The sequence below is a fragment of the Balaenoptera physalus genome (assembly GCF_965194825.1).
Source record: "Balaenoptera physalus genome assembly, chromosome: 6".
NCBI lineage: Eukaryota > Metazoa > Chordata > Mammalia > Artiodactyla > Balaenopteridae > Balaenoptera > Balaenoptera physalus.
Genome location: NC_138885.1, coordinates 70,941,396 through 70,967,946, shown reverse-complemented (window position 1 = coordinate 70,967,946; position 26,551 = coordinate 70,941,396). Strand labels below are relative to the sequence as shown.

General features: G+C 38.6%; 1 protein-coding gene and 1 pseudogene across 2 annotated transcripts in view; both read left to right on the top strand.

Moving 5' to 3' along the window:
• PDE11A (phosphodiesterase 11A) overlaps positions 1 to 26,551 on the top strand; it is a 430,340-nt gene that overhangs the window by 89,986 nt on the left and 313,803 nt on the right. The gene's annotated exons all lie outside the window — the stretch shown is intronic.
• On the top strand, positions 6,759 to 7,321 carry LOC309663209 (large ribosomal subunit protein uL23 pseudogene; annotated as a pseudogene). Its single transcript has one exon. The product of its transcript is annotated as a large ribosomal subunit protein uL23 pseudogene (transcript).

Below are 26,551 nucleotides of genomic sequence, written 5' to 3'. Positions count from 1 at the left end.
AGCAGGTTCTTATTAGTTATCTATTTTATGTATAGTAGTGTGTATATGTCAGTCCCAATCTCCCAATTTATCTCTCTCTCTCCTTATCCCCTGGTAACCATAAGTTTGTTTTCTACATCTGTGATTCTACTTCTGTTTTGTAAATAAGATCATTTGTACTCTTTTTTTTAGATTCCACGTATAAGGGATATCATATGATATTTGTCTTTCTGTGTCTGACTTACTTCACTCAGTATGGCAATCTCTAGGTCCATCCATGTTGCTGCAAATGGTATTAATTTTTCTTTTTTTATGGCTGAGTAATATTCCATTGTATATATGTACCGCATCTTCATCTATTTCCTATAGCCACCATATTTTTAATGCAGTAGTCACACATAGAATATTTGTCTCTAAACAAAATCATTCTTAGAGACAATGGCCTATTTTCTACTCATCTAGAAGTTTAATAAAGCATCTATTTATTTCTGAAGAGAAAAAAATAACTCATGCAGGGACATGAAACTAACATTTGTGGAGTGGCTTACTGTATTAGACAACTCTGTCTGTAGCATCCTTATTTTACATGACTATGCAGTTTGGTATGTACCATTGCTTCCACTTAGAGATGAGGAAGACGTGGTTCAAAAAACAAACATTTCACTAATGATGTTCCTCAGAATAGTGATTCTGTAAGGTGTCAATTAGTAGTTTTCCATGATAGTCAAATGCTTGGGAAAATAGTTGATTTTATCAAGCATTAGAGAAGATTAGGAAACTTGGACTATATAATTGACATTCTGGGGTCCTTTGCTCTTTGCCCTTTGCCCTCTTCCCCTCTATAAGTGTTAGAGGGTCCTCTGGCTCTCAATTCTGACTGTAGGAAAAGCTGCTCTCAGAAAGCAATAAGGAAAACAGTATCAACTGTAGCCCTGTAGACATCTGCAAGCTAGTGGGGGTATATTTGAGGGACAGAGGATCTTCATGGAATCCCTGAAATTTTACTATGAAGTTTTACTATGTAAGCAGATGTCAGTGGGTGAATCTGCCTCTGTTTGTAAAAATACCCAGAAGGATGTAGTCAGGAATGTTTGCTGAGAAAAACTGGACACTAAGTACTGTATGCAATCTTTAGAGTTAACATTTCAATTTCCAAGATTTGAGTCAGTTATCTAAATATAGTTCTTTGAGTAAAATAGATGTAATTTTAGGGTTATTGCATACTCTGTAAAACCTGATAGATATGACTATACTAAGTTAGGTTGAAAGAGGGTCACAATAATATAGAAGAAGGCTTCTTATCTGATGTGATCAGGACTGGTAATTGGTTAGGTAGGCTCCAAATTCATTAAAATAGCAAATTATTTCAAAGCAACACATATACATCTTAAACATGTTATTTTAATTAAAATATTAATGTACATCCATCAGACAATTTTTTATTGTCAGGCAAGTGTTTTCTTTGATTGAGGATCCATTAACTAGAGAATCACTTTGTTTTCCTTACATAAACCACACCCATAATGCATTATCTGTGGTTGATAATTTAGTTTGATTTAAAATGGAGCTAGAGTTAAAAGGTACTTGTAAAGAAATCTAGAATCATTCTAGGCTTTTTTGATTTTTCTTCAGCTTTTTATGATTGTCTTACCTACATCTAACTTGAGAGTTTTTCCTTTTTGATGACACAATTTTATCAAACTCTCTGGATTTCAACTTAATTTTCCTAGGGAAAAAAAAGATTTTCTTTTTTTCATATTGTTTGGTTTATGTAATAAAAAAAAACATATCTGAACTTATAAGAACAACTACAACTGACATAAACAGGCTTGGAAACAAATACAGTTGACACTTGGGTAAGCAAAAACGCTCAGCTAGTAGGGCCAGGTGTATGCAAGAGTATTAGTCTCCTAGCTAAACCTATCAGCATGCTTTAGATATGTCGCTATGTTTTACAGAGGTCATCAATTTATACTGCAGATTACTTAAGTGGAGGTCATTAAGAGAGCTTCTGTTGTAACATATTTTTCTACCTTTCAACCACCTTTGATACTGTGGTGTCTTCAGTTCCTCAGACCTTTCTACCTACTTCTGGGAAGTCCCAGGGTGATGTTTGACATGTACTCATAAACAACTCTTTTTATTTTCCTTAAAATAAAATAATTTTCCTTATTTTCTGGGCATCTGTTGGTCTAAGCCTCATGAAGGTGGCATGCCTTAGATGATGACAGCTGGGCTGTCTCCTGCTGGACACTCCATCATGGCTGGAAACCACCATTACCTTTCATCCCCTAAATGTAACCAGCTCTTTACAGGTTCTACTCGTATCTTTCTTTGTTTTTAGGAATCAAACATAAGCATCTGGAGGCCAGGTCAGCCACAGTTATGAATGTCAACAAACAGGATATCCTACTAGTCACTCCCTTCCCTCTGACAATCGAGGCATTGTTACAGGGCCAAGCGTATAGGTCTGCCTTTCTCTTCCCTTAAGAGGAATTATTTCCAGGGAGACTCCTCCGTGTCTAATGTAAATGGACTTCTGGCAAATCCAGGCTGCCAGACATTGTGCAGACATGGGCCCACAGCTCAGACATTTCTCAAGTGTCCGTATTATATCAGGTCTCCATTTTTTTCTTCATTAATTGCTGCAGCTGTAGCACGCATGGTAGAGTAATTTAGTGAGGTATTATAATCCCCATTTTTAAGAAGAGGAAACCAAACCCAGAAAGTAAGACACACAACTGGTAAGCAGTAAGTTGGGATTGGAACCAGCTCCTTAACACTCTCCATACAGTTCTAAGAGAGAACACAGAGCGGCCATCCCACTCATGAAACAGGGTCTGTAGTGGGCAGAGCAAGCCCACGGGGCTGTGAAAAGGCTCTGATCCCACTGCCAGAGATACTCCTGCTTGTCCTCTGCTCTGTCCAGGTACATGGCTCCCCGAGGCTGACACTGCAGCAAGAGGGAAAGACATAGCTGAGAAGAGGGGAAGGGAGTCAAGAGTGTATTAGACTGATAGTAGGGCCTGGGACCCCACTTCCCTGAATGTCTCAACACGGAAGATGATAACAGGTGTGTTCTTACTCCCAGGGACATGATAGTTCAGTGCTATTATCTTTTATTCCTTTCCATGCCTGTAGTTGCATGCAATAGGGTGGGGTTAATCTTACTCTAGTTTTGGACCAAAAAAAAAAAAAAAGACACTGAAAGTCAGGGTGTCTTTTTCTCTTTTTATATTTTCCTTGATAGTTGAAATAGTTTGGCAGCCTCTTGTTTGAGAAAACTTGCACTAGAGCAAAAGGTTTTTGTCTAAGGTCACTTTGGCTTATGATTTTTAGGGTAACTACTCCTTTTTCCAACATAATGTCTCAACTTTATTTTTTATTTTTTTGTGGAAGAAGGAAGGATTTATTACTTGCAGCAAGTAAGGAGAACACCAGGGATCTTTCCCAAAGCAGTGTCTTGATGTGTCAACTTTAAAGAAGCAAATATAAGCACCTGGGCCTTACTCTGGCTCTTCATGTAGCATTTTATAAAACTCCTGGTTTCCCACCTAGATAAATATTTTTGTTTTTACACTGTACCAATTCTTAAAACTGTAAAGTTCAAGAACAGAAATCCTCTTACTTTACAGAGCAGGAAACTGAGTCAGATAGGAGAAGTGATTTGCCTAGTGAGACACAGCTGATTAGTAGCAGAGCTTGATTTAAACTCAACATTTCTTAACATTGAGTTCAGAGTTCTTTCTACAATGTGTTGCCTCCTATGCCACTGATTAAGGGATTGATGAATTTCTCTGTATATGTTGGCTGAATGCCCCACATGCCTTTGAAAGTAAGAAGAGAACATTATTCCTTATTGATTGTTTTGGCTTAAATGAGTCACCAGAAAATTATAGGAACCTCTCTTATGCTTCTGTGTTCCCTGATTTATGTAATTTTAGCTCAAATCACAGATTTCCCAGTACTCCCAGAAGGGTATGGATATTTGGTAAATGAAAGCCACACACCGATTAAATTAAACTGAAGGTAAACCATGGCAATCCTTCAGTCAGGTTTAGTAATGTTCAAATTCAGTAGTACTCCAAATTATCATTTTCCCAAAAAGGTTTACTATTCATCTACACTCTTCGTTTCAATTGCCAACCCTGCTTGACATGTAGACATGTAGTAGATTTGTTGGAGAAAGCAAGCGCTATTTTAATTGCAGTAGCCTGAAATGCTAGTAGTCACAGCACAGTGTAACCTGTCAGAAGCCATTGAGGACCACTACTGGAAATCAGATATCCACCTTATTTCAGTTCTATCAAATGCCAGTTGATTTACTCGCCTATTAAAGCAGCTGGAGAATGTTTCACAAAAGGGTTTATTTGTTCGGAGGTACCTGAGAGAAATTGGAAGGTTCTTAGTGAGAGTTTTTGAACTTCTGCTTTATGAACTGCCAGGTGGTATAATAACTAACTTGAGACACAGAATGCCTGAGTAATACACCAAGACCATAAAACCAGTCAGCTTGGGAGCCAGAGAGACCTCAGGCAATGTGCCATTAACCACCATGCCTCTACCTCCACTCTATGAGGCAAGCCAGGGGATTTGGCATAAAGTTTCTTGGATTCTAAACTGGGTTCTGCTACTCAGTAGTTGTGTAAACTTGGCAAATTAACTTGTACCTTTGTTTCCTCTTTATTAACAGACAGTGCATTAGGACTAATCTCTTGAGATTTTTTGGCAAGGTTAATGTGCAATGATACCTACTTATCACAATACCTAGCATCTAATAAGAACTTAACAAATGGCAGCCTTTATTATATTATTGTTATTATGACTGTGAGGGACTTAAAAATTAGGAGGTATATTACTGAGTCCAAGAAGCTTTTGATTTAATTGGGGACTGAAACATATAAGTAGGTGCAAATTAATGCAGAATCAAGAATAAAAGCATAAGAAATAAAACCTCATAGTTTGAAAATGCTCAAAGGAAGCACTGGTATAAACTATGTTTGTCTTCTTTCTGGATTTACTTTGGCTCAATTAAAAGTGTCCATGCAAATTTTGCCATTTGCAGTAACACAGATGGACCTGGAGGGTATTATGCTTAGTGAAATAAGTCAGACAGAGAAAGACAAATACTGTATGATATCACTTATATGTGAAATCTAAAAAAAAATAAAACAAACTAGTGAATATAATAAAAAGGAAACAGACTCACAGATATAAAGAACAAACTAGTGGTTACTAGCCGGGAGAGGAAAGGTGGGGAGGGGCAAGATAGGGGTAAGGGATTAAGAAGTACAAACTATCATGTATAAAATAAGTAAGCTACAAGGATATATTGTACAACATGGAATATAGCTAATTTTTATAATAACTATAAATGGAATAGAACCTTTAAAAATTGTGAATCACTGTATTGTTCACCTGTAACTCATATAATATTGTACATGATATATATCTCAAATTTTTAAAAAGTGTACATGCAATATATATAAATATTGAATCATTCTGTTGTACACCTGAAGCTAATATAATGTTATATGTCAACTATATCTAAATTTCTAAAAAGTGTACTTATGCCAGTCATACATACCTTCAGCAATATGCTATTGATTTCATGAGAAAAACTTTAGTTCTAGATTTTTTTTATGGACTGTTTAACTTTTCATGTGCTCTGCTGTTACAAACTGTTTAGATGAGCAAGAAATTTCATGCATTTTTGCTATGCATCATTTTTAGCTCTTCCATTCAGCACCAATCTAAAATCAGCAGAGTATTAAGATACTCTCAAATTATAGTAGATCTTTTTCAGCAATTGGCAAATTTCAAATTTTTATGTAAATCATTTCTTTTCCTAAGCCCTGCAACAATTGCACAGCAAAAGATAGTCATTTTGGTGTAACTGATAGCCTAAGTAGACGTCAGAATTTCACAGAAGGAAATATGAGTACCAGTGCATTAAAGAGAAGATATGTTGCTAATTTATTTTATTAATTGGTTCTACTTTGGGGGTTGACTTTGTCATGTACTCCTAATAATGGGCCATCATTAGCTTCAGAATTCTTGATCTGGAAGGTCACTCTTTCTAAGCTGTCAATGCCAGTTGCCTTACTTACTTGACTGAAACAATCATATTACACAGACTTGATGACCAAACTTATTTATCTTATGGCTATAACTAGTATACTATTAATTCTTAGTTTTCTGTCTGTCTTCTGGTTCAACTATAAACTCACTGGTGCCATGTCTTTCAAAATAAAAAAAAAATTAAGAAACGCATAACATATGAAAAAGTTTCCTTTAGTCCATCAAGTAACAAAACCCTCATGAATTTGTGTTTCATTTTTCAAGTAACTAATTCATTACAGTAAATAAGAGCAGTCTTTAAAGTAGCTTCTTATGTGTAGTAGAAGACCTGGATTGTGTTTTTGATATGATAATTATAGCTGCTTTTTTTTTTCTATTTATGTAATCTTTTCTTGTCTCCATTCTTCATTTGAGTCTCAGTTTTCCAGTTTTCTTTAGAACCACGTGGACTGGATCAGCTTTTAATTGGCAGAATAGGTGCCAATTAAAATAAGCACTAGAGGGGGAACCTTCAAGATGGTGGAGGAGTAAGATGTGGAGATCAGCTTCCTCCCCACAAATGCATCAAAAATACATCAACATGTGGAACAACTCCTACAGAACACCTGCTGAATGCTGGCAGAAGACCTCAGACTTCCCAAAAGGAAAGAAAATCCCCACCTACCTGGGTAGGGCAAAAGAAATAAAAGAAAAACAGAGACAAAAGAATAGGATGGCTTTCCATGAAGATGGCGCCGAAGGTGAAGAAGGAAGTCCCTGCCCCTCCCAAAGCCGAAGCCAAAGCAAAGGCTTTGAAGGCCAAGAAAGCAGTGTTGAAAGGCGTACACAGCCACAAAAAAAAGAAGATCCGGATGTAACCCAACTTCCGACGGCCCAAAACACTGCGGCTCAGGAGACAGCCCAAATATCCTCGGAAGAGCGCCCCTAGGAGATACAAGCTTGACCACTATGCCATCATCAAGTTCCCCCTCACCACCGAGTCAGCCATGAAGAAAATAGAAGACAACAACACACTGGTGTTCATTGTGGATGTCAAACCAACAAGCACCAAATTAAACAGGCTGTGAAGAAGCTCTATGACATTGACGTGGCTAAGGTCAACACCCTGATCAGGCCTGGTGGAGAGAAGAAGGCATGTGTTCGACTGGCTCCTGACTATGATGCTTTGGATATTGCCAACAAAATTGGGATCATCTAAACTGAGTCCAGCTGACTAATTCTAAATATAAAAGTTTTCACTATAAAAAAAAAAAAAAAAGAATAGGATGGAACCTACACCTCTGGGAGGGAGCTGTGAAGGAGGAAGTTTCCACACATTAGGAAGCTCCTTCACTGGCAGGGACCGGGGGGTGGGAAGCTTCAGAGCCACAGAGGAGAGCGCAGCAACAGGGATGCAGAGGACAAAGTGGAGAGATTCCTGCACAGAGGATCGGTGCCGACCAGCACTCACCAGCCTGAGAGGCTTCTCTGCTCACCCGCCAGGGCAGGTGGGGGCTGGGAGCTGAGGCTCGGGCTTCAGAGGTCAGATCCCAGGGAGAGGACTGGGGTTGGCTGCGTGAACACAGCCTGAAGGGGACTAGTGCACCACAGCTAGCTGGGAGGGAGTCCGGGAAAAAGTCTGGACCTGCCTAAGAGGCAAAAGACCATTTTTCAGGGTGCATGAGGAGAGGGGATTCAGAACATCACCTAAACGAGCTTCAGAGATGGGCACAAGCTGTGGCTATCAGCTCAGACCCCAGAGATGGACATGAAATGCTAACGCTGCTGCAGCCACTGAGAATCCTGTGTGCAAGCACAGGTCACTATCCACACCCCCTCTCCCCCAAGAAGCCTTTGCACCCCGCCACTGCCGGGGTCCTGTGATCCAGGGACAACTTCCCTGGGAGAACACATGGTGCACCCCAGGCTGTTGCAATGTCATGCTGGCCTCTGCCACCGCAGGCTCACTCCACATTCCAATTGTAACTACCTTACCCCTCCCTCTCCCCGTGCTGAATGAGCAAGAGCCCCCTAATCAGCCGCTGCTTTATCCCCATCCTGTCTGGGTGGGAACAGATGCCTGAGGGCGACCTACATGCAGAGGTGGGGCCAAAACCAAAGCTGAACCCCAGGAGCTGTGCGAACAAAGAAGAGAAAGGGAAATCTCTCCCAGCAGCCTCAGGAGCAGCGGATTAAATCCCCATAATCAACTTGATGTACCCTGCATCTGTGGAATAACTGAATAGACAAAAAGTCATCCCAAAATTGTGGTGGTGGACTTTGGGAGCAACTGTAGACTTAGGGTTTGCTGTCTGCGACTGATTTGTTTCTGATTTTTATGTTTATCTTAGTTTAGTGTTTAGCGCTTGTTATCATTGGTGGATTTGTTTATTGGTTTGGTTGCTCTCTTCTTTTTTTTATTAATTTTTAAAAAATTTTTCTATTTTAATGATTTTTTTTTCTTTTCTTTATTATTATTAAAAAAATTTTTTTTCTTTCTATTTTTCCTCGCTTTTCTTCTGAGCTGTGTGGCTGACAGGATCTTGGTGCTCTGGCCTGGTGTCAGGCCTGAGCCTATGAGGTGGGAGAGCTGAATTCAGGACATTGGGCCACCAGAGACCTCCTGTCCCCACATAATGTCAATTGGCGTGAGCTGTCCGAGAGATCTCTGTCTCAAAGCTAAGACCCAGCTCCACCCAATGGCCAGCAAGCTCCAGTGCTGGATGCCCCATGAAAAACAACTAGCAAGACAGGAACACAACCACACCCATTAGCAGAGAGGCTGCCTAAAATCATACTAAGTTCACAGACACCCCAAAACACATCACCAGACATAGTCCTGCCCACCAGAAAGACAAGATCCAGCCTAATCAACCAGAACACAGGCACCAGTCCCTTCCACCAGGAAGCCTACACTAGCCACTGAACCAACCTCACCCACTGGGAGCAGACACCAAAAACAATGGGAACTACAAACCTGCAGCCTGCGAAAAGGAGACCCCAAACACAGTAGGTTAAACAAAATGAGAAGACACAGGAATATGCAGCAGATGAAGGAGCAAGGTAAAAACCCACCAGAGCAAACAAATGAAGAGGAAATAGGCAGTCTACCTGAAAAAGAATTCAGAGCAATGATAGTAAAGATGATCCAAAATCTTGGAAATAGAATGGAGAAAATACAAGAAACGTTTAACAGGGACCTAGAAAACCTAAAGAGGAAACAAACAATGATGAACAACACAATAAATGAAATTAAAAATTCTCTAGAAGGAATCAATAGCAGAATAACTGAGGCAGAAAAACAGATAAGTGACCTGGAAGATAAAATAGTGGAAATAACTACTGCAGAGCAGAATGAAGAAAAAAGAATGAAAACAATTGAGGACAGTCTCAGAGACCTCTGGGACAACATTAAACGCACCAACATTTGAATTGTAGGGGTTCCAGAAGAAGAAGAGAAAAAGAAAAGTTCCGAGAAAATATTCGAAGAGATTATAGTTTAAAACTTCCCTAATATGGGAAAGGAAATAGTCAGTCAAGTCCAGGAAGTGCAGAGAGTCCCATACAGGATAAATCCAAGGAGAAAAATGCCAAGACACATATTAATCAAACTATCAAAAATTAAATACAAAGAAAAAATATTAAAAGCAGCAAGGGAAAAGCAACAAATAACATACAAGGGAATCCCCATAAGGTTAACAGCTGATCTTTAAGCAGAAGTTCTGCAAGCCAGAAGGGAGTGGCAGGGCATATTGAAAATGATGCAAGAGAAAAACTTACAACCAAGATTGCTCTACCCAGCAAGGATCTCATTCAGATTCAACAGAGAAATTAAAATCTTTACAGACAAGCAAAAGCTAAGAGAATTCAGCACCACCAAACCAGCTTTACAACAAATGCTAAAGGAACTTCTTTAGGCAGGAAACACAAGGGAAGGAAAAGACCTACAATAACAAACCCAAAACAATTATGAAAATGGTAATAGGAACATACATATCGGTAACTACCTTAAATGTAAATGGATTAAGTGCGCCAACCAAAAGACACGGACTGGCTGAATGGATACAAAAACAAGACCCATATGTATGCTGTGTACAAGAGACCCACTTCAGACCTAGGGATACATACAGACTGAAAGTGGGGGGATGCAAAAAGATATTCCATGCAAATGGAAATCAAAAGAAAGCTGAAGTAGCAATTCTCATATCAGACAAAATAGACTTTAAAATAAAGACTATTACAAGAGACAAAGAAGGACACTACATAATGATCAAAGGATCGATCCAAGAAGAAGGTATAACAATTGTAAATATTTATGCACCCCATAGGAACACCTCAATACATAAGGCAAATGCTAACAGCCATAAAAGGGGAAATCGACAGGAACACAGTCATAGTAGGGGACTGTAACACCCCACTTTCACCAATGGACAGATCATCCAAAATGAAAATAAATAAGGAAACACAAGCTCTAAATGATACATTAAACAAGATGCACTTAATTAATATTTCTACGATATTCCATCCAAAAACCACAGAATACACTTTCTTCTCAGGTGCTCATGGAACATTCTCCAGGATAGATCATATCTTGGGTCACAAATCAAGCCTTGGTAAATTTAAGAATATTGAAATCTTATCAAGTATCTTTTCTGACCACAACCCTATGAGACTAGATATCAATTACAGGAAAAAAATCTGTAAAAAATACAAACACATGGAGGCTAAACAATACACTACCAAATAACCAAAAGATCAGTGAAGAAATCCAAGAGGAAATCAAAAAATACCTAGACACAAATGACAATGATACCACAATGACCCAAAACCTATGGGGTGCAGCAAAAGCAGTTCTAAGAGGGAAGTTTATAGCAATACAATCCTACCTCAAGAAGGAAGAAAAACAACCTAACCTTACTCCTAAAGCAGTTAGAGAAAGAAGAACAAAAAAAACCCCAAAGTTAGCAGAAGGAAGGAAATCATAAAGATTAGATCAGAAATAGATGAAAAAGAAATGAAGGAAATGATAGCAAAGATCAATAAAACTAAAAGCTGGTTCTTTGAGAAGATAAACAAAATTGATAAACCACTAGCCAGACTCTTCAAGAAAAAAAAAGTGAGGAGAGTCAAATCAACAGAATTAGAACTGAAAAAGGAGAAGTAACAACTGACACTGCAGAAATACAAAGAATCATGAGGGAATACTACAAGTAACTATATGCCAATAAAATGGACAACCTGGAAGACATGGACAAATTCTTAGAAAAGCACAACCTTCTGAGACTGAACCAGGAACAAATAGAAAATATAAACAGACCAATCACAAGCACTGAAATTGAAACTGTGATTAAAAATCTTCCAAAACAAAAGCCTGGGTCCAGATGGCTTCTCAAGCGAATTCTATCAAACATTCAGAGAAGAGCTAACACCTATCGTTCTCAAACTCTTCCAAAATATAGCAGAGGGAGGAACACTCCCAAACTCATTCCATGAGGCCAACATCACCCTGATCCCAAAACCAGACAAAGATGTCACAAAGAAAGTAAACTACAGGCCAATATCACTGATGAACATAGAAGCAAAAATCCTCTACAAAATGCTAGCAAACAGAATCCAAGAGCACATTAAAAGGATTATGCACCATGATCAAGTGGGGTTTATCCCAGGAATGCAAGGATTCTTCAATATACACAAATCATTCAATGTGATACACCATATTATCAAATTGAAGGACAAAAACCATATGATAATCTCAGTAGATGCAGAAAAAGCTTTCAACAAAATTCAACACCAACTTATGATAAAAAACTCTCCAGAAAGTAGGCATAGTGAGAACCTACCTCAACATAATAAAGGCCATATATGACAAACCCACAGCCAACATCATTCTCAATGGTGAAACACTGAAACAATTTCCTCTAAGATCAGGAACAAGACAAGGTTGCCCACTCTCACCACTGTTATTCAACATAGTTTTGGAAGTTTTAGCCACAGCAATCAGAGAATAAAAAGAAATAAAAGGCATCCAAATTGAAAAAGAAGAAGTAAAACTGTCACTGTTTGCAGATGATATGATACTATACGTAGAGAACCCTAAAGATGCTACCAGAAAACTACTAGAGCTAATCGTGAACTTGGTAAAGTAGCAGGATACAAACTTAATGCACAGAAATCTCTTGCATTCCTATACACTAATGATGAAAAATCTGGAAGAGAAATTAAGGAAACACTCCTATTTACCATTGCAACAAAAAGATTAAAATACCTAGGAATAAACCTACCTAAAGAGACAAAAGACCTGTATCCAGAAAACTATAAGACACTGATGAAAGAAATTAAAGATGATCCAAACAGATGGAGAGATATACTATGTTCTTGGATTGGAAGAATCAACATTGTGAAAATGACTCTACTACCCAAAGCAATCTACAGATTCAGTGCAATCCCTATCAAACTACCAATGGCATTTTTCACAGAAGTAGAGCAAAAAATTTCACAACTTGTATGGAAACACAAAAGACCCCGAATAGCCAAAGCAATCTTGAGAAAGAAACATGGAGTTGGAGGAATCAGACTCCCTGAATCCAGACTATACTACAAAGCTACAGTAATCAAGACAGTATGGTACTGGCAGAAAACCAGAAATATAGATCAATGGCACAGGAGAGAAAGCCCAGAGATAAACCCAGACACATATGGTCACCTTATCTTTGATAAAGGAGGCAAGAATATATAATGGAGAAAAGACAGCCTGTTCAATAAATGGTGCTGGGAAAACTGGACAGCTACATGGAAAAGAATGAAATTAGATCGCTCCCTAACACCATATACAAGAATAAACTCAAAATTGGTTAAATACCTAAATGTAAGGCTAGAGACTATAAAACTCTTAGAGGAAAATACATGCAGAACACTCTATGACATAAATCACAGCAAGATCCTTTTTGACCCACCTCCTAGAGAAATGGAAATAAAAACAAAAATAAACAAATGGGACCTAATGAAACTTAAAAGCTTTTGCTCAAGAAAGGAAACCATAAACAAGACAAAAAGACAACCCTCAGAATGGGAGAAAAGATTTGCAAATGAAGCAACTGACAAAGGATTAACCTGTAAAATATAAAAGCAGCTCATGCAGCTCAATATCAAAAAAATAAACAGCCCAATCCAAAAATGGGCAGAAGACCTAAACTGATATTTCTCTAAGGAAGATATATAGATTGCCAACAAACACATGAAAAGATGCTTAACATCACTAATCATTAGAGAAATGCAAGTCAAAACTATAATGAGGTATCACCTCACACTGCTCAGAATGGCCATCATCAAAAAATCTACAAACAATAAATGCTGGAGAGGGTGTGGAGAAAAGGGAACCCTCTTACACTGTTGGTGGGAATGTAAATTGATACAGCCACTATGGAGAACGGTATGGAGGTTCCTTAAAAAACTAAAAATAGAACTACCATATGACCCAGCAATGCCACTACTGGGCATATACCCTGAGAAAACCGTTATTCAAAAAGAGTCATGTACCACAATGTTCACTGTGGCACTATTTACAATAGCCAGGACATGTAAGCAACCTAAGTGTCCATCGACAGATGAATGGATAAGGAAGATGTGGCACATATATACAATGCAGTATTACTCAGCCATAAAAAGAAACGAAATTGAATTATTTGTAGTGAGGTGGGTGGACCTAGAGTCTGTCATACAGAGTGAAGTAAGTCAGAATGAGAAAAAAAATACTGTATGCTATCACATATATATGGAATCTAAAAAAAAAAATGGTTCTGATGAACACAATGGCAGGACAGGAATAAAGACGCAGACACAGAGAATGGACTTGAGGACATGGGGAGGGGGAAGGGTAAGCTGGGATGAAGTGAGGGAATAACATTGACATATATACACTACCAAATGTAAAATAGATAGCTAGTGGGAAGCAGCCACATAGCACAGGGAGATCAGCTTGGTGCTTTGTGACCACCTAGAGGGGTGGGATAGGGAGCGTGGGAGGATATGGGGATATATATACACATATAGCTGATTCACTTTGTTATACAGCAGAAACTAACACAACATTGTAAAGCAATTATACTCCAGTAAAGATGTTAAAATAAATAAATAAATAAATAAAATAAGCACCAGTAGCCTATTGCTTATAGTGCCACCTTGTGGCATTGATCCATTACTACTGCCAATTAGCAATGACTGCAGTCCGTCACCTGGGGCCAAATCTGAAAATAGCAGTTTTTAAGAAATGTATCTGGAGTCAGTGTAATTATGCGTTTTCAGGTTATTAACTACTTGAGAAAACTGAGGTAATGACAAACTATAATTAAAATGAGAGTTCTGTTAGAGGAGGTCATTAATGCATTTGAGTAAATGTGGATCAATACAGCCGTGAATAAAAAATAAAGGTGCTGGATTCACTACTGGCCTGCATTCAGTCCTCAGATATTCCTGTTTTTATTTCTTATGTTAATTAATTTAAAGCCTTTGATAGGTATACCCATGACTGCAGTGTTAGGAGATCAAACCTTCATAGTACGGTCCAGTTTTGGGGCAAAAATATATGTCATTTTGTAAAGCATATGAAGTAGAAATGAATGTTTAATGTTTGGGTATCATTTTGCATGATGAAAGTGGGTTTAGAATCAGGGTCATGGCAGAGAAAACTGGACAACAAAAAGCCCATATTACTCATTAAAAACATTTAACAAGACAAAAAAGTACTTGGCTGAGAAGGATTCATTTTGATTAATAAGTATGTAATTTATACTCATTTAAATTCCATTGAAGAGCCATTTTCTTCCAGTTGTGACGAGTGCAGCTGAGGTTGTTATGTGATTAACAAACCATTTAGAGTGGAGGTATATGCTCTTTTTCTGTGGTGTGTTCTTCTGCAGGCCTGGCTACATAGGCCTGTGGCTGTTCTCCTTTCCTCAAGACCAGGAAACCATAGGATGACAGAGAAGTCACACCCAGCCATTCCAGACTCAGCTAAGAGCAGGAAACTCAATTTCTACACAAGTCATTACATGAAAAAGATCAAGTATTCCTTCTTTTAAAAAGAAAAAGAAACAGAAAATGAATCACTAGAGAAGGATATTCTACAATTTTAAAGTCCTTTACTAACTTATCTCTTGCAAAATATCTCTAACAGGATAATTTAGTGAATCACTGTTACGGGTTGAATTGTGTTCCCCTCAAAAAGAGAGGTTGCAGTCTTAACCTCCAGGACCTCAGGATGTGACCTTATTTGGATATAGAGTCTTTACAGAGGTAATTGTTTAAAAATGAGGTCTTTGGGGTGGGCCCTAATCCCATATGACTGGTGTCCTTATTAAAAGGGGAAATTTGGATAGAGAGACCGACATGCTCAGAGGAAAGACTATGTGGAGAGACACAGGGAGAGCACCATTTGAAAATAAGAGTTATGGTGCCACAAGCCAATGGATGGCAGGGCTGCCAGAAGCTTCCTTCCCCAACAGGTTTCAGCGTGATTATGGCCCTTCAAACACCTTGATGTAAGGCTGCTGACTCCAGAACTGTGAGATAATACATTTCTGTTGTTCTGAGCCACCTGGTTCATGGTACTTTGTTATGGCATCCCTAGGAAAAAAAATGCAATCATAATAATGAACTAGTACTTACTGCATTTCCCTGTGAGCACTTTACAGGAATTGTCTTATTCCCACCTAATAACAACCTTGAGAAGTCTATTTTTATCATCTCAAGATACTATCAGATGAGGCTACTAAATTACTGAGGTTAAATGATTTGCCCAAGATCACAGTTAGTAAGTGAGTGAGCTGGGGTTGGAACCCAGGCTGGTTTAACTCTAGACTCTGCTGTGTGTGTGTGTGTGTGTGTGTGTGTGTGTGCGCGCGCGCACACATGTGTGTGTGTGTGTTGCAGCCACTGTCACACCACCCTCGTGTCTCATCTAGAACCACTCACCTCCATTTCAGAGGAGAATCACTCTTGGCATACACTGGCAACTCCATTCTTCGTTTTCAAGGGCATGAATAAGATTCTTCATTTCTCTGACAATGAAAGATTGGTAATATTCTCTTGTCTCTTTGTAGTTTGAAATCTATAAACTTATTGGCCTTTTCCCTCACACCTCTCCATTTCTTTCCACCTCTTTCCATCATCCAAATCAAAGTTTAATATGTGTAACAGAGTGAAAAAACTACACTGAGTCAATTTTCTGCTTCAAAAGAATTTCTTTAAAAAATCTCTTTGTCAAAAGACTAAATAAACTGGGATTGAACTGTGTAGATATCAGAGATACTGAAAACTGGGCTAACACTTAAAACTCAAAATTTTATCATTCAAACTAATATCATTATGAGAGCAGAATTATTTTTCTAAATCACAGAATGAATGCCTTCTTTTTATTAATAATTATCTCTGTGTTTCAGTTTAGTGTAGTTTTAATTTAGTTTAGTTTAGCCAGGCAGAAAACTGATCCAAAAAACTCAAGGAATTAGTTTATAAAGTGCCATGGGTTGAAACAATTAAAAAAGGAATTCTAGTTAGACCAGTAGTTAGACAAAACAGTTGATTGTGCATTAGTCATAGAATGTAAAAGCTCAAGCCATCAAATTAGATTTCTATTAGCTCATTAGAGAAACAAAGAGAGAATTAGGAAACAAAGAGAGAATTAGGAATCTCAGGGTATACTTGATTGTTAAGCCCTGAAACTTCTCCGTATCTGTATTCTTGATCTTGATTTAAGATGTCACCTTCTGCTCAGCCTTCCACATTGAAGTGGTAGGTTTCAAACTTTTTTGCCTACAACCCATAGTCAAGGCAGCCAGGGGAGGAGTTTCAGGAAGGAGGGATGGTGGGCATTGTCAGCTGCTTCAGGGAGATTAAAAGGATGACTAACAATACTCCATACTTAGGGGATCAGTATTTATTGAAGCAAATGTTTTTGCTGTTGTTCAGTCAGATGGTCATCTAGGGAATATCTGGTCAGGCATGAGTAATAAAGCTGCCAGAGGAATAAAAGTCACTGGATTTGATAAGACTGTGAAGCTGAATAGCAAGAAAGCCCACCTGCTTGGTAGGTGTACCATGCTCCAACAAACACTGCTGTAGAGACAAACCATCCATTAGCAAGGCCTCAGGCAACTCACAAAACAGCAGCTGTGCTGTTGGGCCGGCTGTCTTATAACAATACAAAAATAGTCAGCAACCCTCTACAGTATATTTCCTTTTACTTTTTCTTTTCAAATTGTTTTGTTTTTCTTTTCTCTAGCACATTGTTTATAAAGTAGAAAGGAGAAGTTAGCAGTTTTACATATTTGGAGATTAAAACTCACAAAGGTTAAATGACTTGCTCAGAGCCCCACAGCTAGTTAATGGCTATTCTGGGGAGGCTGGGAAAGCTCAAAAGTCACCAGCAATCATCCTGCCCCCTACCGATCCTTTCCATTTTAGCAGGCTTTTCACAAAGCCCTGGACTTTAATCCTGCCACATTACCTGGCTAAACTAAACTAAATTAAAACTACACACATAGCACAGGGAGATCAGCTTGGTGCTTTGTGACCACCTAGAGGGGTGAGATAGGGAGGGTGGGAGGGAGGGAGATGCAAGAGGGAAGGGATATGGGAACATATGTATGTGTATAACTGATTCACTTTGTTATAAAGCAGAAACTAACACACCATTGTAAAGCAATTATACTCCACTAAAGATGTTTAAAAAATAAATAAATAAAATAAATAAAACTACACTAAACTAAACTAAATGACTAAAACACAGATCTGTCCTGAGTTGAAGAGTGTCAGGTAGGGACACGCTTTATTGACTGGTCATGAAGAGGGAAAAGAGAGGAAGAGGGGTAGAGAGACACTGATATTTTACAAAGTCTCATTACTTAAGGCTACCAGGGTATTTCTGTTCCTACCTATGAATAAAATGAAGAAAAAGGACGACAGTACCAGTCATGCAGCTTATTTCAGAGCTGGTGGGTAACAGACAATTCAAAGAGAAAATTCTAAAAGATAGGAACCTCTGAGAAAGGGGGAAAAAACCATGTATATAAGAGGTGGCTATAGAGTGGTGGCTTTCCGCTGTGGGCTGCTGGGACTAGTCCAGCGAGATGTCAGCGAGACATCTAGATGTCAGCGAGATTCTCATAGGAAAGCAAGTAACATTTGTCACTTTTTGCTTGTCTTTCTAACTTAGATAAAAGCAATATTAGCCGTAGGATGTAAAAGCTAAATCCATCAAAACTAGATTTCTATAGTAGCTGAACAGAGCTATGAAGAGAGATTTAGGAATTTTAAGGTAAAAGTGGTAGGCGATGCCATGGAAATGGAAAAGATCATTTTTTTAAAAAATGCTTGTAGACCAAGACTAGAAGAGAATTAGGTAAAGAATCCTGATAATGAAGAATATGCAAAAATAAAAAGGAGAGCCAGAGAAGGGATGGTCTGAGAGACCAGACCGGAAGACAATAGTGAGAGAAGGAAGCCAGAAAGATTCAAAGCTGTATCCATTATGGCTTCGAAATCAAGAAGGACTAATAATTCAAAATATGCCTTGGGATTTGGCAGGGAGGTCATAATCTCAGTGCAAGCTTTCGGTGAATGGTGGGGAGAAAGCGCAACAAAACTGGGGCAAAGAATAAACGGAAATGAGTGGCCTGGTCACATCAGGGTAAAACCACCTTTTAAGATGTTCATCTCTAAAGGGAAGTTGAATTGAAAGGATATTTTATAAAGAGGGAGAAGTGAGCCAAGGGGACTGAGTCCAAGGAGAAGGGAGAGCTGAGTAAACAAGCTTTGGAAAGAGTGGGTGGGCAAAGGGTCCGGTGTAGATGAGAAGGGGTTGGCCCTAGACAGAAGGAGGACGCCTCTGGGATAGAGGCTAGGTTAGGATTTTAGAGGCTGGAGCTTCTGGCAAATACTTTATGTGTGACTGAGGAGCCAGTTACCAACTGAGTGTGACTAAGGTGAGCTTGGTGGTGGCCTTAAGGAGAGAAGAAGAGCTTTGGATCCACTACTGAGCGAAGAGAGAAGGTGCACCTATTGTTAACAGTTTGGAAGATATCTGCCACTAAGCTAGAGACAGGACAGTGCTAGAGAGAAGAGGGCAGATTAAGAGAACAACTGTGAGGCAGAGCAGGCAGGTTCTGCCAGCCCATCAGATGTGTGTGCTATGATTCAGATCAGGCAAGGATGGCTCTCAGGCAGCGTTTCCCAAACTGTGGGTCACGACCCACGAGTTGCGATATGAAATCTTGTCTTGAACAGTGTATTTTGTAAATGAAAACATCAGAGAGCATTGCACATAGTGAGGGTAAGTATTGTTACTATTTCACTCATATATGTAAATATATACATATATACATGTGCTGGGTTGCTGATAACTGGTTAACAGAGGGTGTCCCTACCTGACATTCTTCAACTCAGGACAGATCTGTGTTTTAGTCATTTAGTTTAGTTTAGTGTAGTTTTAATTTAGTTTAGTTTAGCCAGGCAACATGGCAGGATTAAAGTCCAGGGCTTTGTGAAAAGCCTGCTAAAATGGAAAGGATCGGTAGGGGGCAGGATGATTGCTGGTGACTTTTGAGCTTTCCCAGCCTCCCCAGAATAGCCATTAACTAACTGTGGGGCTCTGAGCAAGTCGTTTAACCTTTGTGGGTTTTAATCTCCAAATAAGTAAAACTGCTAACTTCTCCTTTCTACTTTATAAACAATGTGCTAGAGAAAAGAAAAACAAAACAATTTGAAAAGAAAAAGTAAAAGGAAATATACTGTAGAGGGTTGCTGACAATTTTTGTATTGTTATAAGATAGCTGGCCCAATATTCTGGATGCACGGCTGCAGGCGCGTTTTCTTGCTATTCAGCTTCACAATCTTATCGAATCCAGTGACTTTTATTCCTCTGGCAGCTTTATTACTGATGCCTGACCAGGTATTCCCTAGATGACCATCTGACTGAACAACAGCAAAAACATTTGCTTCAATAAATACTGATCCCCTAACTATGGAATATTACTAGTCATCCTTTTAATCTCCCTGAAGCAGCTGACAGTGCCCACCACCCCTCCTCCCTCAAATTCCTCCCCTGGCTGCCTGACTCCCTGCTGCACTGCTCTGGTTCACCGCCTGCCTCAGCTTCCCCTGTTGTACCTCCTCTGCCTCATTTCCTTTACCTGGTCTTGAAGTGGTGGTAGCTATCTTCTGCTTTCTCTTCTGTTCTCCACTCTATCCCTTGGGAGTCGCCTAAGTGCATGTGAGTTCAACTCTCACTCTGGTGCTGAATGTAGGTCAGTAGGCTTATTTCACTTCTGAAGCTCCAGGATTCCACAGGTCATTCCTACTTGGATCTTCTGCTCCCTCTCAAATGCTACAAATCCCAAACCAAACTCAGTGCCTTCCTACACTGGTGCCCTGACTGTAGTCTTCCTCTGGAGTTTTCTACGTTACGCCATAGTATCACCCTTCTTTTAGCCACCTGGCTAGAGACCTAACCATCATCCTTGATTCTACTCCTTCCTTTAATCTCATGTCCAATATCTAATTGGTTGTCAAATTCTATCCGTTTTACTTACAAAATACTCTTGGTCCATAACCTTTAGAAGTGATGGTTTGTGTCTCCCCATTCTTGATTCTTCCCCTCTCTCTGGAGTCCTGTTGCTAGAGTTCTATTTGCAGACCTGATGTGACCATGCCACTCACTGTAAGTCTCACAGATCTCTGTGGCTTCCAGAGAGAAGTTCGGTTTTATAAAACCGAAACTCTTCAGAATGGCATTTGAATCATTTCAGGATTGAGTCTCAAATACTTTTTGACTCTCATTTCTTGACACATTGCCCATACATTGTTCACACTTAAGTCTCACTGGGTTTCTTGCCATTTACAGGACACAAAATGCATCTTCCCAACTCCTGATTTTGTGCTTATTCAATTCCTTCTGCCCAGAATTCAGTTAATATCACTAAATTTTATTAAAAATTCCCTATAATACTACTCAATAAATTTTTGTTGGATTGAAATATAATGATTAGTTTCTCTCCTGAACATAAATATGAAAGCAGAGATCAAATCTTTTTCATCTTTGTATTTCTAGCAGTTAGCAGAGATTATAATAGGTACTCAAGAAATATTTACTTGGAGACAAAAGCTAAAGAATTACTGATCTGCATGGTTATATGTATTTTTAATATCCGTCTTTTCCCTAAGAGGGACAAAGTAGTAAAATAACCAGTTAAAGAAATAAAATAAACATTCTTTACTACCGAGCAGCATGAATTGTTATTCACTGGGGGAGAACAGCTATTTACAAGATTGGTACTGACATAAATAGCTGCAAACCACTCTTTTAGTCCCTAAGATCTGATTGGATAATCAGATGGATATAGTGGATAATAATGAATATTTGTAGTAAAGAGCTTGCTTACAGCTTTTCTCTACATGAAATCTTGCACATATAGGACCCTCAGGTTTTGGTATCATAGAGTATAACAGGTGAAATATCTGTTCCCTGCTTTCTGGTAGCAAAGCTTCCTAATGTGAAACACTGGGTGTTTAAATATGTATCATGATTAACAATGAAATTATGGCCTTGTTGCAAACACTGGAGAGTTTTAATAGCTGAAAAGTTGGCTCATCCTATAGGAGTTTACTTGACTGTGTATGAATAAAGTATTTTCATCTGGAAGTTTGTTTTTTGAAACAGCTATTTTCTTAAACTTCAGTTTATTTAGCTTGTATATAGTAATTCTTTTTACCTTCTGAACCAGTCAGTATTGATTGGGAGAGCACCAGAATTCTAAATCTTTTTTAGTTTGCTATAGAAAAAACAATTTCTCCCTTAGGATAATTCTATGATACAGATTAAATCATAAATTAAAGAAAATCTTCCAAATCAGAGAAATATTTGTCTTCTTAACTAGGTTTGCCTGAGTGAATTATTTTATTATTTTGAGAACCACAAGGAGAATTCATTGCTGTTGGCATAAAAGTAAATGTGGGGACTTCACTGGTGGCGCAGTGGTTGAGAATCCGCCTGCCAATGCAGGGGACACGGGTTCAAGCCCTGGTCTGGGAAGATCCCACATGCCAAGGAGCAACTAAGCCCGTGCACCACAACTACTGAGCCTGCGCTCTAGAGCCCGCGAGCCACAACTACGGAGCCTGCGTGCCACAACTACTGAAGCCTGCATGCCTAGAGCCCAAGCTCTGCAACAAGAGAAACCACCTCAATGAGAAGCCCACGCACTGCAACGAAGAGTAGACCCTGCTCACTGCAACTAGAGAAAGCCTGCGTGCAGCAACCAAGACCCAACAACAAAGACCCAATGCAGCCAAAAATAAATAAATAAATAAATTTATTTTTTAAAAAAAGTAAATGTGTACATTGATAAGCCTTGGTTTTTTAGGAGACAAAATAATCTCCTTCAATTAAGGGTTAGACACATGTATATGGAATCTAAAAAAAAAAAAATGGTTCTGAAGAACCTAGGGGCAGGACAGGAATAATGACACAGACGTAGAGAATGGACTTGAAGACATGGGGAGGGGGAAGTGTAAGCTGGGACGAAGTGAGAGAGTGGCATGACATATATACACTACCAAATGTAAAACAGATAGCTAGTGGGAAGCAGCCACATAGCACAGGGAGATCAGCTCAGAGCTTTGTGCCCACCTAGAGGAGTGGAATAGGGAGGGTGGGAGGGAGACACAAGAGGGAGGAGATATGGGGATATACGTATATGTATAGCTGATTCACTTTGTTATAAAGCAGAAACTAACACACCACTGTAAAGCAATTATACTCCAATAAAGATGTTAAAAAAAATTAAGGGTTAGAATAAATATGGTCCCTCTGTCTTTTCAGTCTGTGGTATCAAGTCTATGTAGAATGAGTCAAAATGAGCAATTTGTCTGACTAAATCACCGCTCTCCCATTTGAGAGGGTGTGAGAGAGTGCTTAAGACTCTGGGCATTGGCATCAGTCGGACTGTGTCTGGAATTCTGGCTTCACCACTTAGTAACAGTGTGACATTGGGCAAATGGCTTGGTCTCTCTCAGCTTCAATTTCCTGATCCATAAAATAGGTATTCATTTATTCATTTGTTTGTTCATTTGTTCAGTTATTCAGCAAATATTTATTGAGCCACTACCATGTGCCAAGTCCTATTATGGGAATCTGGGGAGTAACAGTGAACACAACAAGCAAAAATATTTTTATTTTTTAAATTGAAGTATAGTTGATGTACAATATTATATAAGTAACAGGTGTACAATATAGTGATTCATGATTTTTAAAGGTCATACTCCAGTTATAGGTATTATAAAATATTGGCTATATTCCCTGTGCTGTACAATGTATCCTTGTAGCTTATTTATTTATACATAGTAGCTTGTACCTCTTACTCCCCTACCCCTATTGCCCCTCCCCACCTTCCTTCTCCCCACTGGTAACCAGTAGTTTGTTCTCTATATCTGTGGATCTGCTTCTTTTTTGTTATATTCACTAGTTTGTTGTATTTTTTAGATTCTGCATATAAGTGCTGACATACAGTATTTGTCTTTCTCTGTCAGACTTATTTAACTTAGCATAATACCCTCCAAGTTCATCCATATTGCTGCCAATGGCAAAATTTCATTCTTTTTTTTATGGCTGAGTAGTATTCCATTGTATATATATCATCTTTTTTATCCATTCATCTGTTAATGGACACTTAGGATGCTTCTATATCTTGGCTATTGTAAATAATGCTGTTATGAACACTGGGGTGCATGTATCTTTTTGAACTAGTGTTTTTGCTTTTTTCAGATATATACCCAGAAGTAGAATTGCTGGATCATATGGTAGTTCTATTTTTAGTTTTTTGAGAAATTGCCATACTGTTTTCCACAGTGGCTGCACCAATTTACATTCCCATCAACAGTGCATGAGGGTTCCCTTTTCTCCACACCCTCGTCAACATTTGTTATTTGTGTTCTTTTTGATGATAGCCATTCTGACAGGTGTGAGTTGCTATCTCATTGTGGTTTTGATTTGCATTTCTCTGATGATTAGCAATGTTAACCATCTTTTCATGTGACAACAGGCAAAAGTCTTGGCTCTCATGGATTTACTTCTAGTAAGGCAGTATTAATAGTACCTACCAACCATGGTTGTTTGGGAATTAGCTGATATAATGCAGGTAAACTGCTTAGCACAAAGCCCAGCACCTAGTACATTCAGTTAGCTTAGGAAAGTGAGTAGTCTAGTTTGACAGGCATACAAAAGAGGTGCTGGGGGTGGGGGGGTGGCCTGGGGAGAGGGCAGATTGGGGTCAGGGTAAGTTGGGGCTGTAGAGGCTAAGGTTTATTGAGTACTTACTATTTGTCCGACTGTGTACTAGGTGCTTTAAACTTACAACAATCATATGAAGCAGATACTGGGAATAAGCTTGTGCTTTAAGGTAAGAGCTATTTTAGATACCATATCTCTGAAAACAGATTTTGAGAGAGGAGCAGGGAACAGGGCAAGAATGAGTTGGATATGTCCGTGGACCTGCTCTCTTACCTTTTAGGTGGACAAGGAGAGAAGGACACTTGGGTAGCTAGACTGTGGCCTGAGTGGGCCTGTTAATTTCACTTCACTGGATCTCATCTGTCAGAATCGGGAAAAAAACTTCCTTTCTTTGGGGTCATTTTTTATATTTGAAGGAGTTGTCCTAGAGGGTTGTCGAGATCTGTTCCTGTACTGACATTTCCTGATTCCCCATGTAGGAGGGTGGATCACTGTAGAGGAATACATCTTTGCGGTATGTGGAACACGAGGTCACACCAGCACCTGCCCATGTACGGTTCTTGTTTGATGATTCCCCTGAGCACCCATGTGGAGCTCATCCTGAGACACAGGAATACTGGTGTGGCCAGGGAGTGACTGATGGAATTGAGCAGGGATGCTTAAAAATAGAGCAGAGGATATCTGATAATTTTGAAGCAGAGTTTGCTTTCTTAGTTTTTCTGTGAGATAATTACAGGACATAGATACAGAAAGCTCATTGACTGTTAAATTTTATTTATTTTTCCAACACAAAGCATAGGGAGCTGGAATAAGTCCCACCACCTCAAAGAGTTTCCCTATTTAATTTGTTTTAATATTTCTTGTAGGCAACTTTTTTCTGCTGAAAATGAAAACTTTGACCTCTGGGAAGTAACAATTCAAAACTTAAAAAATATTTAGATATAATATTAACTAAATCTCCAGTTCAAATCTGAAAATTTCTGATTTTTTTTTAGCTTTTTCTCTCCCCCTGCATTTGTGTTCATTTTTATGATAAAGCACACCTTAATTTATGTAATAAATATGTTCCCAAAATAGGAATCAGATCATACTTAAAACATAGTGAGGATTTGCTGTTTAAATGGCTTCTATTGTAAATTTATTTGCAGTGTAAGTTATTTGACCTTAATTTATCTTTGCTGTATCCTTGGATTTTAATCAGTTAGGTTTGTCTAAATCAAGGCACATCAATTAACCATTGGATCTATTCCTGTTTATTACTCTCATAAAATCTAAAACTATCACTTTGAAATTTAAAATCCAGAATCTCTTGTGGTTAACACCATTACTACTAACAGCAATGTAGAGTTTTTCTTTATTTGCAATGTATTTTATTCCAAGATAGTATACTATATATATATAAATACAGTATATAATTAAATGGCCTTGTTAAGTTTAACTGAAAGATTCAGTATCTTCATTTTACTGATTATACACCTACAAATTATGACTAGGAATATTGATATATTTGTGGTCATTTATTCACTGAACCAAACATTTATTTAATGCCCACCATATGCTAGGCACTGGGCTAAAAACACTGGGAAATGTAAAGTATAATATGTGATCTCCTTTAGAGACTTACAATTTATTAGGGGAAACAGATATAAACACTTAAAAAGTTACATGATAATAGAAAAATTGCAATATGAGACAACAACATAAAGTAGCATCTCTCAAATTGTGGTATGTGAGATAATTTTAGGTAGTAGACATGAAGAAACATTTTTTACATTAATGGTTATATTTATAATTATATAATGCTGTATATATACAATTACCTTCAATTTATGTAAAATGTTATTGGTTTTCCATTATGGTTATAATCTAAAATTTCCTATAAAATTAAATGTACTTAATTTAAAATATGGGAGTTGGTTTTAAGAAAATGTTAAAGAGGAAAACATAATAGGTAATATGTGGATATGGAAAAAAATAGTGAGGGATATGTGAATACTGAGATTTGGGACACTGATGAAAGAAATGATTTGGCAACAAGGCGCATTACCATCAATGCTATGTGCCGGAGGAAGGAAAGGTCCTGGCAGGCTGGAGGGTCGGGCATGCTCCATGGAGAAGAAAGGACTTAAGACTGGATGGAGAGGAGGGAGGATGTCAAGGGCGTGGTTCTCACAGTGATAGAAGAACCTGGAGGCCAGAATTCACATTATATTAAGGGGAAGAGGAAGAGTT